Source organism: Silurus aristotelis (assembly GCF_946808225.1).
Source record: "Silurus aristotelis genome assembly, chromosome: 12".
Classification (NCBI taxonomy): Eukaryota; Metazoa; Chordata; class Actinopteri; order Siluriformes; family Siluridae; genus Silurus; species Silurus aristotelis.
The window spans coordinates 25,011,511-25,024,038 of NC_139585.1; positions in this window are offsets into that span (position 1 = coordinate 25,011,511).

A 12,528-nucleotide genomic window follows, 5' to 3' on the forward strand; every position below is an offset into this window, starting at 1 on the left:
ATTTAATTTTTTTGGTAAATTTAAAAGGTCCAAATGACACATACAAATCTTATTTTCAGAAAACATTAAAGGACTGGAATATGCAGACCAGTGTACTGTGCAAAGGCATACACTGATTTGTTTTTATGTGACACTTTTTCTTTTACAAAGGCTGTACATGAGAGAGTGTCAAAGTAAAGAAAAGGAATCTGAGGATACTAGAAGAAAGGACGTAAAATTTTATTTCATTTGCACTTTATTTACACACAGATTTACCCACACCATGGCACAATTTTTTACCATTCGCAGAATCAGATCCTGTACAAATGATGACACAAATGAACATCACATGCCTGGCATTCCAAAGTGTTTTTCTGCTTCTTACAACGCGCTGGTTTGCAAGACACAAAGATCCAGCAACCAGGAGTGACAGTAGCTCTGTCTAGGCATTGTGGTCTTTCACAGGAAAAAGGGGTCCTTGAGTGACAGGTAGCTTGGCCGAGTAGTCTAAGGCACTGCGTTTAGGCTTCAGTCTCTTTGGATCCATGGGTTTTAATCCCACCGCTGACACAGAGTATTTTAAAGGTTGTGTGGATTGTCACTTCCTGTCTCCAAAATATTTTCTAGGGATTGTGGCTTCCCTTCTTTCTTACTGTGCACTTACATGCCTCCAGTGGGCTCAAGAGCCCAAATGAGACAACAAAGCAAAATTAACCATCGGCAGAATGTGTGCCGCTATCTATAAACTTTTGCCCATCTCATAACACACTGCCCCTCTTTTTTGTGCACGATAAAAAGCCCCTAGTTTCTTCAGCAGTGCCGTCAGTCCACCTTATTGGGCGAGGTGGCCGAGAGGTTAAGGCGATGGATTGCTAATCCATTGTGCTTTGCAAGCGTGGGTTTGAGTTCTACCCTCGTTGCAATACTGTATCTAAGTCGCCGATGTATAGCAACTTTTGTTTATATTGTTTTTTTTTCACAAGGCTTCAGGATATAATGCCTTGACTGTTTAGAGGAATTTCCGAAGATGTGTGGTTTGCGTAAACGTTGCGACTTCTTGCCTTTCATTTGACATCACTGGCTTGAACACTTGTTTTGTTATCATGATAGCTGAGCATGGGTTCTCATTTAAACAGGATCTGGTTCCAGAAATGGCACAAAAGTGTTTAACTGTGTGGCTAAATTTGTGTATAAATAAAGTGCAAATATATAAAAAAAAGCAACGGCCGTTCAGCCAGTATCCACAGATTCTTTATTTTTTTATTTCTTTTGTGGCATTTTATCTTGATAATTCAATATGGAGATGGACCATTGATGAACCTTGACACTCTCTCATTTACAGCCCTTGTGAAAGAATAAGTGTCACATAAAAGTAAATCAGTGTTTTGATTTATGTGAACAAGTGAACAGAACTGATTTCACAACAATGCTGTACAGAATACACTGGTCTGCATAATCTAGTCCTTTAATGTTTTCTGAAGATAAGCTTTGTACTGTATGTGTGTTTTTTATCTGGTTGTTCGGAGAAATAAAATACAAATCATTACTTTTTGACTAAGAGAGGCTAAACTTGAAAAACTGATAGAAAATACTGTGTGCAGTGCTGGATAACATTTCTATTATATTTGACAAGAGCTTGTAAGACTGAATAACATAGAGCTAAAATGAGCACCTTTTGACTAGCAAATACAGCTACCCTCGTTCTCGATGGGTCTACGCTTTGGACCCGCTGATGAACATCAACAGTATTTACATGAAGAGATCTACTGTTTTTGACGAAATTTGCAAAGTGGCAGTGGTGGAATTCAAACCCACGCCTCCAAAGGGACTGGAGCTTGAATCCAGTGCCAAAGACCATAGTTGGGCTCTTGAGGCCACTGAAGGCATGTAAGTGGACAGCAAAAAAGAAGGGGCGCCACATTTCCTAGGACAGACTTTGGAGGCAAGAAGTCGCAACGTTTACGCAAACCACATATCTTCGGATTTCCTCTAAACAGTCAATATGGCTTCACTGAGATGCATTATATCCTGAAGCCTTGTGATAAAAATAACAACAAGGACAGAAGTTGCTATACATCGGCAACTAAGATAGAGCCTTGCGACGAGGGTAGGACTCAAACCCACGCTTGCAAAGCACAATGGATTAGCAGTCCATTGCCGTAACCTCTCGGCCACCTCGTCCAATAAGGTGGATTGACGGGACTGCTGAAGAAACGGGGGGCTTTTCATCGCACACAAAAAAGAGGGGCAGTGTGTTATGAGATGGGAAAAAGTTTATAGATAGCGGCACACATTCTGCCGATGGTTAATTTTGCTTTGTTGTCTCATTTGGGCTCTTGAGCCCACTGGAGGCACGTAAGTGCACAGTGAGAAAGAAGGATAGCCACAATCCCTAGAAAATACTTTGGAGACAGGAAGTGACAATTCACACAACCTTTAAAATAATCCCTGGCAGCGGTGGGATTAAAACTCATGGCTCCAAAGAGACTGAAGCCTAAACCCAGTGCCTTAGACTACTCGGCCAAGCTACCTGTCACTCAAGGACCCCTTTTTGCTGTGAAAGACCACAATGCCTAGACAGAGCTACTGTCACTCCTGGTTGCTGGATCTTTGTGCCTTGCAAACCAGCACGTTGTAAGAATCAGAAAAACACTTTGGAATGCCAGGCATGTGATGTTCATTTGTGTCATCATTTGTACAGTATCTGATTCTGCGAATGGTAAAAAATTGTGCCACGGTGTGGTTAAATCTGTGTGTAAATAAAGTGCAAATAGAATAAAATTTCATGTCCTTTCTTCTAGTATCCTCAGATTCCTTATTTTTTTTTTTACTTTGACACTCTCTCATGTACAGCCTTTGTAAAAGAAAAAGTGTCACATAAAAGAAATCAGTGTATGCCTTTACACAGTACATTGGTCTGCATAATCCAGTCCTTTAATGTTTTCTGAAAATAAGATTTGTATGTGTCATTTGGACCTTTTAAATTTACAAAAAAAATTAAATCCTACCATTTTATTTCATATTGGTTGTCCTATTTTGCAGATTAAGAAATAGCTCTACAAGGAAATTGTAATCAAGGATTCCTTCATGGCAATCTGAACACATAATGCAATGGCGGTATCAGAATTTTGTGTGCAAGATCTTCCTATATGCACATTTTCATCTTAAAATGATTTTTGGCTTAAAATTGCATTGTCAAGTCAAGTCAAGGTTATTTCTATAGCGCTTTTCACAACAGACATTGTGTCAAAACAGCTTTACAGAAATCAACAGTCAAGGTGAACGGTTTGCATTTATCCCTGATGAGCAAGCCGTGGCGACTGTGGCAAGGAAAAACTCCCTCAGATGTTATCAGGAAGAAACCTTGAGAGGAACCAGACTCAAAAGGGGAGCCCATCCTCATTCGGGTGACATCAAGAATTTGATCATAAATCTTTCAACAATACAGAACACTGGAGAGTGAGAACTAACATAAGTACTGGAGTATAAGATTATAAATAATGTTCTTCCTACAGTCTTATACATTCTATATGGTTAGTAGCTTCTAGTTTTATGAGCTCAACATTTGTGATCATCACAGATCCAGCATCAGCTTCTTCATGCCAGAGCCTTTAAACATTCCAGGAGGTCCAATGTCAAAACCACACATGTAGCGGGATCCAATTGGCACTGGTACGTCTCTAGATGTTTCGGGATGTTTGCAAGTTCGGCATCTACTTCTACAAAGGTCCATGATCTTCATGAGGTGGGACGTGACTGGAGCTGGCCAACCTCAGGATGCCTCGGGATGGGGAGAGAAAGAGAAGCAGTGACGAGAAATTAGCGTAGCTGCTGTTCATGATATTAACAGCACAAGTTGATAATGTGCATGTGATCATATGTTCTGGAGCACAAGGTTATGATGTGAGACGTATGTTATGTGTAGGCTTTGCTAAAAAAATGTGTTTTTAATTTGCACTTAAACTGGGAGAGTGTGTCTGAGCCCTAAGCACAGTCAGGAAGACTATTCCAGAGTTTAGGAGCTAAATGTGAAAATGATCTACCACCTTTAGTGGACTTTGCTATTCTAGGAACTACTAGAAGCCCAGAGTTTCGAGATCTCAGGGAGCGTAGCGGATTGTAGCGTGTTAAAAGACTGGAGAGATACATGGGAGCCAAACCATTTAGTGCTTTATAAGTGAGTAGCAGTAGTTTGAAGTCTATTCGAAACTTAACAGGAAGCCAGTGCAGGGATAATAAGATTGGGGTTATATGATCGTATTTTCTTGACCTTGTAAGAACTCTTGCTGCCGCATTCTGAACTAACTGAAACTTGTTTATTAATGATGCAGGACATCCACCTAGTAATGAATTACAGTAGTCTATTCTGGAGGTCATGAACGCATGGACAAGCTTCTCTGGATCTGAAATAGATAACATTTTTCTTAACTTAGAAATATTTCTAAGGTGAAAGAAGGCTGTTTTTGTAACTTGATTGATATGATTTTTAAAAGACAAGTTGCTGTCTAAAATAACTCCCAGGTCTTTTACTTTTGAACTAGTGGTTACAGAACATCCCTCTAACTGCAGGTTGAGATGCTGGAGCTTCTGTATACTGTTTTTTGGGCCGATGAGCAAAATCTCCATCTTATCAGAATTTTGTAGTAGAAAGTTATGAGTCATCCAATCTCTTATTTCTTTAACCCACTCAGTTATCCAAACTAATTGAGCTGTATTGCCTGGTTCTGTTCAGATATTTAGCTGGGTATCATCAGCATAACAATGGAAGCATTGAACACTGCTCTTTAACACTTCAGCAGCACTTTTATAAGTCAAATCCAAAGATAATTATTTTTGACTTCTGACATCCTGCACAAGGCGAGATCCAAACAGCCAGAGGTTCAAGATTTCTTTTGTTTCTTTGTAATCTATTTACAGACTGTTCAGCATGAAACCAGAGTAATTTAAAGGTCGTCAGGCAATTATGGCCTCAATATATTAAAGGGAAGAAATCATACCCCTAGACCAAAAGGCCTCCTTGTGGAAGAAGTATCTACTGACATGTCACTGCATAGTTCATGTGCTTTGCTGGCATATGTCTTAAATTGAAACAAATAGAGAAAACTTTAAAGTGTCCAGACAAAGCTGCCCTCTGTAACTACAGGAAACAGACAGGGTTATTAGTGATTTGAACTTCATTTAAACTTTTGTATTAAAATGTCACTGTACATTGCAAATACATGTCTCCTTTTCTCCATGCTGACACTTTGAAACAGTTGCTGTTGCTTTTGCTTTTAGAGTGCAGAGCAATGTAAGGGAGATTTGGTCCTATTTCAAATCACTAATTATGTAGGGAATTGTTTTCTGGGTTCTCGTTGAAGAAAGTGTTATGGCATTGTGCTACCTAAAATGTAAGATAGTACTGAAAGGGAGATTTCAATAACAAAAACAGAGTAATTTAAAAGTGTCCAGCCAATGATGCCCTCTACAACTATATGAGATGAAGGAGCTCTGCAGGAGAAGAGCTAGACTATTCAGTCTAACACTTGGCAGTAATTTACCACTGGAATGACACTACACCGTGCACATGTAGGTGAAGGGAAGGCGCGATTCAAACAGACAGAGGTTCAAGATTCCTTTTGTTTCTTTGTAATCTATTTACAGACTGTTCAGCATGAAACCAGAGTAATTCAAAGGTTGTCAGGCAATTATGTCGTCAATATATTAAAAGGAAGAAATGGCTCTCACAGTATTTAAACGTTTTTTGTGCTATGAGGTAACAAGCACCAAGCGAGGACCAAGTTATCAGCGATACGGTTGTCTGATAGCGCTTGTTCAACCCAACAAAGGTTATTCAGTGTAAAAGTTGGGTTTGTCCGGGATTTGAACCCTGGACCTCTCGCACCCAAAGCGAGAATCATACCCCTAGACCAACGAGCCAGATGACGGGCTTACGCTTCAGCTCAAGGGTCGGTATGCCAAGGTAACCTCAGAAAACTTCCACACAAGAGCAAGGTCTCTTCGAGAATTTGGTTGTTTCTGGACCACTAATGTAACAAGGAACCAAACGAGAACCAAGTAGTCACATTTCAAATTAATTCACCACTAGAGTGACACTATACCTTGCATATGCCATGGTACTTCCTAAAAAGTAAGATAGTACTGAAATGGAGATTTTAATAACAAAAACAGGGTAACCTAAAGGTGTCTAGGCAACACTGCACTCTATGACTGTAGGCGACGAAGCAGCTCTGTTGGAGAAGAGCTAGACTATTCAGTGTAACATTTGGCATTGATTTACCACAGGAATGACTCTATACCCTGCACATGTAGGTGAAGGGAAGGCGAGATCCAAACAGCCAGAGGTCCAAGGTTCGTTTTGCTTTCTTTAAATTTATTTACAACCTGTTAAGCATAAAACCAAATTAGTAGATTTGGGAGAAGAAGCAACTTTTCCGGGATTTCAACGTCTTTGGTGCTGTGAGGGAACAAGCAGCGAGCGAGATCCATGTTATCGTTGATACAGTGTGCGGATAGCTCTTTTGTTTACTCTTACCAAGTTTATTCAGTGCAAAAAGCGGGCTCGTCCGGGATTTGAACCCGGGACCTCTCGCACCCTAAGCGAGAATCATACCCCTAGACCAACGAGCCAAGGCGAAGCTGTGGAGCTCGATTTGCAACTGGAACGGCTCTGCACACGCCGTTGAAGGGAAGGTGAGAACCCAACAGCTGGAGGTGCATGGTTCATTTTGTTGCCTGTTAGGCAGAGTAAAATCCTGGATCAAAAAACCTGAATCATACCCCTAGACCAAAAGGCCTCCTTGTGAAAAAGTGTCTACTGACATGTTACTGCATAGTTCATGTGCTTTGCTGGCATATGTCTTCAATTGAAACAAATAGAGAAAACTTTAAAGTGTCCAGACAAAGCTGCCCTCTGTAACTACAGGAAACAGACAGGGTTATTAGTGATTTGAACTTCATTTAAACTTTTGTATTAAAATGTCACTGTACATTGCAAATACATGTCTCCTTTTCTCCATGCTAACACTTTGAAACAGTTGCTGTTGCTTTTGCTTTTAGAGTGCAGAGCAATGTAAGGGAGAATTGGTCCTATTTCAAATCACTAATTATGTAGGGAATTGTTTTCTGGGTTCTCGTTGAAGAAAGTGTTATGGCATTGTGCTACCTAAAATGTAAGATAGTACTGAAAGGGAGATTTCAATAACAAAAACAGAGTAATTTAAAAGTGTCCAGCCAATGATGCCCTCTACAACTATATGAGATGAAGGAGCTCTGCAGGAGAAGAGCGAGACTATTCAGTCTAACACTTGGCAGTAATTTACCACTGGAATGACACTACACCGTGCACATGTAGGTGAAGGGAAGGCGCGATCCAAACAGACAGAGGTTCAAGATTCCTTTTGTTTCTTTGTAATCTATTTACAGACTGTTCAGCATGAAACCAGAGTAATTCAAAGGTTGTCAGGCAATTATGTCGTCAATATATTAAAAGGAAGAAATGGCTCTCACAGGATTTAAACGTTTTTTTTGTGCTATGAGGTAACAAGCACCAAGCGAGGACCAAGTTATCAGCGATACGGTTGTCTGATAGCGCTTGTTCAACACAACAAAGGTTATTCAGTGTAAAACTTGGGCTCGTCGTGGAGTTGAACCCGGGATCTCTCGCACCCAAAGCGAGAATCATACCCCTAGACCAACGAGCCAGATGACTGGCTTACGGTTCAGCTCAAGGGTCGGTATGCCAAGGTAACCTCAGAAAACTTCCACACAAGAGCAAGGTCTCTTCGAGAATTTGGTTGTTTCTGGACCACTAATGTAACAAGGAACCAAACGAGAACCAAGTAGTCACATTTCAAATTAATTCACCACTAGAGTGACACTATACCCTGCATATGCCATGGTGCTTCCTAAAAAGTAAGATAGTACTGTAATGGAGATTTTAATAACAAAAACAGGGTAACCTAAAGGTGTCTAGGCAACACTGCACTCTATGACTGTAGGCGACGAAGCAGCTCTGTTGGAGAAGAGCTAGACTATTCAGTGTAACATTTGGCATTGATTAACCACAGGAATGACACTATACCCTGCACATGTAGGTGAAGGGAAGGCGAGATCCAAACAGCCAGAGGTCCAAGGTTCGTTTTGCTTCCTTTAAATTTATTTACAACCTGTTAAGCATAAAACCAAATTAGTAGATTTGGGAGAAGAAGCAACTTTTCGGGGATTTCAACGTCTTTGGTGCTGTGAGGGAACAAGCAGCGAGCGAGATCCATGTTATCGTCGATACAGTGTGCGGATAGCTCTTTTGTTTACTCTTACCTAGTTTATTCAGTGCAAAAAGCGGGCTCGTCCGGGATTTGAACCCGGGACCTCTCGCACCCTAAGCGAGAATCATACCCCTAGACCAATGAGCCAAGGTGAAGGTGTGGAGCTCGATTTGCAACTGGAACGGCTCTGCACACGCCGTTGAAGGGAAGGTGAGAACCCAACAGCTGGAGGTGCATGGTTCATTTTGTTGCCTGTTAGGCAGAGTAAAATCCTGGATCAAAAAACCTGAATCATACCCCTAGACCAAAAGGCCTCCTTGTGAAAAAGTGTCTACTGACATGTCACTGCATAGTTCATGTGCTTTGCTGGCATATGTCTTCAATTGAAACAAATAGAGAAAACTTTAAAGTGTCCAGACAAAGCTGCCCTCTGTAACTACAGGAAACAGACAGGGTTATTAGTGATTTGAACTTCATTTAAACTTTTGTATTAAAATGTCACTGTACATTGCAAATACATGTCTCCTTTTCTCCATGCTAACACTTTGAAACAGTTGCTGTTGCTTTTGCTTTTAGAGTGCAGAGCAATGTAAGGGAGAATTGGTCCTATTTCAAATCACTAATTATGTAGGGAATTGTTTTCTGGGTTCTCGTTGAAGAAAGTGTTATGGCATTGTGCTACCTAAAATGTAAGATAGTACTGAAAGGGAGATTTCAATAACAAAAACAGAGTAATTTAAAAGTGTCCAGCCAATGATGCCCTCTACAACTATATGAGATGAAGGAGCTCTGCAGGGGAAGAGCTAGACTATTCAGTCTAACACTTGGCAGTAATTTACCACTGGAATGACACTACACCGTGCACATGTAGGTGAAGGGAAGGTGCGATTCAAACAGACAGAGGTTCAAGATTCCTTTTGTTTCTTTGTAATCTATTTACAGACTGTTCAGCATGAAACCAGAGTAATTCAAAGGTTGTCAGGCAATTATGTCGTCAATATATTAAAAGGAAGAAATGGCTCTCACAGTATTTAAACGTTTTTTGTGCTATGAGGTAACAAGCACCAAGCGAGGACCAAGTTATCAGAGATACGGTTGTCTGATAGCGCTTGTTCAACCCAACAAAGGTTATTCAGTGTAAAAGTTGGGCTCGTCCGGGATTTGAACCCTGGACCTCTCGCACCCAAAGCGAGAATCATACCCCTAGACCAACGAGCCAGATGACGGGCTTACGCTTCAGCTCAAGGGTCGGTATGCCAAGGTAACCTCAGAAAACTTCCACACAAGAGCAAGGTCTCTTCGAGAATTTGGTTGTTTCTGGACCACTAATGTAACAAGGAACCAAACGAGAACCAAGTAGTCACATTTCAAATTAATTCACCACTAGAGTGACACTATACCCTGCATATGCCATGGTACTTCCTAAAAAGTAAGATAGTACTGAAATGGAGATTTTAATAACAAAAACAGGGTAACCTAAAGGTGTCTAGGCAACACTGCACTCTATGACTGTAGGCGACGAAGCAACTTTGTTGGAGAAGAGCTAGACTATTCAGTGTAACATTTGGCATTGATTTACCACAGGAATGACTCTATACCCTGCACATGTAGGTGAAGGGAAGGCGAGATCCAAACAGCCAGAGGTCCAAGGTTCGTTTTGCTTCCTTTGAATTTATTTACAACCTGTTAAGCATAAAACCAAATTAGTAGATTTGGGAGAAGAAGCAACTTTTCCGGGATTTCAACGTCTTTGGTGCTGTGAGGGAACAAGCAGCGAGCGAGATCCATGTTATCGTCGATACAGTGTGCGGATAGCTCTTTTGTTTACTCTTACCAAGTTTATTCAGTGCAAAAAGCGGGCTCGTCCGGGATTTGAACCCGGGACCTCTCGCACCCTAAGCGAGAATCATACCCCTAGACCAACGAGCCAAGGCGAAGCTGTGGAGCTCGATTTGCAACTGGAACGGCTCTGCACACGCCGTTGAAGGGAAGGTGAGAACCCAACAGCTGGAGGTGCATGGTTCATTTTGTTGCCTGTTAGGCAGAGTAAAATCCTGGATCAAAAAACCTGAATCATACCCCTAGACCAAAAGGCCTCCTTGTGAAAAAGTGTCTACTGACATGTTACTGCATAGTTCATGTGCTTTGCTGGCATATGTCTTCAATTGAAACAAATAGAGAAAACTTAAAAGTGTCCAGACAAAGCTGCCCTCTGTAACTACAGGAAACAGACAGGGTTATTAGTGATTTGAACTTCATTTAAACTTTTGTATTAAAATGTCACTGTACATTGCAAATACATGTCTCCTTTTCTCCATGCTAACACTTTGAAACAGTTGCTGTTGCTTTTGCTTTTAGAGTGCAGAGCAATGTAAGGGAGAATTGGTCCTATTTCAAATCACTAATTATGTAGGGAATTGTTTTCTGGGTTCTCGTTGAAGAAAGTGTTATGGCATTGTGCTACCTAAAATGTAAGATAGTACTGAAAGGGAGATTTCAATAACAAAAACAGAGTAATTTAAAAGTGTCCAGCCAATGATGCCCTCTACAACTATATGAGATGAAGGAGCTCTGCAGGAGAAGAGCGAGACTATTCAGTCTAACACTTGGCAGTAATTTACCACTGGAATGACACTACACCGTGCACATGTAGGTGAAGGGAAGGCGCGATCCAAACAGACAGAGGTTCAAGATTCCTTTTGTTTCTTTGTAATCTATTTACAGTCTGTTCAGCATGAAACCAGAGTAATTCAAAGGTTGTCAGGCAATTATGTCGTCATTATATTAAAGGGAAGAAATGGCTCTCACAGGATTTAAACGTTTTTTTGTGCTATGAGGTAACAAGCACCAAGCGAGGACCAAGTTATCAGCGATACGGTTGCCTGATAGCGCTTGTTCAACCCAACAAAGGTTATTCAGTGTAAAACTTGGGCTCGTCCGGGATTTGAACCCGGGACCTCTCGCACCCAAAGCGAGAATCATACCCCTAGACCAACGAGCCGGATGACTGGCTTACGGTTCAGCTCAAGGGTCGGTATGCCAAGGTAACCTCAGAAAACTTCCACACGAGCAAGGTCTCTTCGAGAATTTGGTTGTTTCTGGACCACTAATGTAACAAGGAACCAAACGAGAACCAAGAAGTCACATTTCAAATTAATTCACCACTAGAGTGACACTATACCCTGCATATGCCATGGTGCTTCCTAAAAAGTAAGATAGTACTGAAATGGAGATTTTAATAACAAAAACAGGGTAACCTCAAGGTGTCTAGGCAACACTGCACTCTATGACTGTAGGCGACGAAGCAGCTCTGTTGGAGAAGAGCTAGACTATTCAGTGTAACATTTGGCATTGATTAACCACAGGAATGACACTATACCCTGCACATGTAGGTGAAGGGAAGGCGAGATCCAAACAGCCAGAGGTCCAAGGTTCGTTTTGCTTCCTTTAAATTTATTTACAACCTGTTAAGCATAAAACCAAATTAGTAGATTTGGGAGAAGAAGCAACTTTTCGGGGATTTCAACGTCTTTGGTGCTGTGAGGGAACAAGCAGCGAGCGAGATCCATGTTATCGTCGATACAGTGTGCGGATAGCTCTTTTGTTTACTCTTACCAAGTTTATTCAGTGCAAAAAGCGGGCTCGTCCGGGATTTGAACCCGGGACCTCTCGCACCCTAAGCGAGAATCATACCCCTAGACCAACGAGCCAAGGCGAAGGTGTGGAGCTCGATTTGCAACTGGAACGGCTCTGCACACGCCGTTGAAGGGAAGGTGAGAACCCAACAGCTGGAGGTGCATGGATCATTTTGTTGCCTGTTAGGCAGAGTAAAATCCTGGATCAAAAAACCTGAATCATACCCCTAGACCAAAAGGCCTCCTTGTGAAAAAGTGTCTACTGACATGTCACTGCATAGTTCATGTGCTTTGCTGGCATATGTCTTCAATTGAAACAAATAGAGAAAACTTTAAAGTGTCCAGACAAAGCTGCCCTCTGTAACTACAGGAAACAGACAGGGTTATTAGTGATTTGAACTTCATTTAAACTTTTGTATTAAAATGTCACTGTACATTGCAAATACATGTCTCCTTTTCTCCATGCTAACACTTTGAAACAGTTGCTGTTGCTTTTGCTTTTAGAGTGCAGAGCAATGTAAGGGAGAATTGGTCCTATTTCAAATCACTAATTATGTAGGGAATTGTTTTCTGGGTTCTCGTTGAAGAAAGTGTTATGGCATTGTGCTACCTAAAATGTAAGATAGTACTGAAAGGGAGATTTCAAT